Source organism: Tupaia chinensis, unplaced genomic scaffold (genome assembly GCF_000334495.1).
Source record: "Tupaia chinensis unplaced genomic scaffold, TupChi_1.0 Scaffold138407_1, whole genome shotgun sequence".
Lineage (NCBI taxonomy): Eukaryota > Metazoa > Chordata > Mammalia > Scandentia > Tupaiidae > Tupaia > Tupaia belangeri.
Genome location: NW_006198305.1, coordinates 1,872,469 through 1,873,694, shown reverse-complemented (window position 1 = coordinate 1,873,694; position 1,226 = coordinate 1,872,469). Strand labels below are relative to the sequence as shown.

The following is a 1,226-nucleotide window of genomic DNA, read 5'->3' as shown; positions in this document are numbered from 1 at the left end:
CCTGGGGGGTGATTTTTCGCTTTCTCTCTCTCTCTCTGTCTCTCTGTCTTTCTGGTGAGCGGACACGCTCTATAGTAAAAACCTATCCAAAAATAAGTAAATAAATAAAAAATATTAAAAGATAGAGAGAGGAATGTCAAGTTATTTACTCAAGATTAGATGGGAAAATCAGGATTAGATTCATCTGATTCTAAAAATCCTGCTATTTCTACCCTATCATTCTGTGTCATTGTTACTATGGCTTTAACTACTGATTGTAAAGAAACGTAATTCTTAGTCTTTAAGGAGAATCACGCAGGTTTGAATCTTAGAATTATCTTTGACTCCTCTAATTAATCATTCCACCAATATTTACTAAGCATCGAGTATGATCTGGGCATCTGGTTCATGAATGAATGAAATACAGCCCCTGCCTTCAGACAGCATACAGTTCATACATGTTCAACACGTTGCTAAATTTTCTAGGGTTCGTTTGTCATACATCTACCCCCATATTTTCTGATGGTCTCCCCTGGTGCAAACAACAGGAAGTGAGTGCCTGCACTAGGGGAGAGAGTCAAAAAAGATGGAGATACATGTATGACAAACAAAAAATGCTAGTAGAAGCCAGACAGGGATGGAAGAGTAATGAAAGGAGAAAGTGCCCGAATGTGGCTAGGTTTCTGAAGAGGAGGAAGGAGATAAGGCAGTGGCGAGAGGAGATAAGGAATAGTTTTTCTTTTGTAAGATGAGGCAGTCAATTAAGTGCTTACAGTAAAGATACAGTTTTTTGAAGAATCGTTCCAGAAAAGTGAAGGGATATCTGAGGGTATAGGGCTGCAGGTACGGCAGTGGGAAGTAGAGGGGATTGAATCTTCTCTGTGAAGCGGGAAGTGGGATCTCACCTCTCACTTCATAGACAGAATTGAGGTAAAGTAACAGGTGGTGGGAAGAGGATGGAGGATTAAGAAAGTGAAAAAGGTTTGAAAACCTCCTATAAGAAAGTGAACAGAGTCCCTGGAGTGATTCCGTCCTGCGCGGCTGTTTTTGGTAGCTGTAGTCGTTTACCTCCGTCAGCCTTCTTGCCCACCCAAGTGCGTGCCACCACCCCATGGAAGATTCGATGGACATGGACATGAGCCCCCTGAGGTCCAAGAACTATCTTTTTGGTTGTGAACTAAAGGCCGACAAAGATTATCACTTTAAAGTGGATAATGATGAAAATGAACACCAGTTATCTTTTTTTT

At 41.1% G+C, this 1,226-nt stretch overlaps 1 pseudogene; it reads left to right on the top strand.

Annotated features, from left to right (window-relative positions):
* Window positions 1-1,029: 1,029 nt before the first annotated feature.
* Window positions 1,030-1,226, top strand: part of LOC106736313 (nucleophosmin-like) — a 1,267-nt pseudogene continuing 1,070 nt past the window's right edge.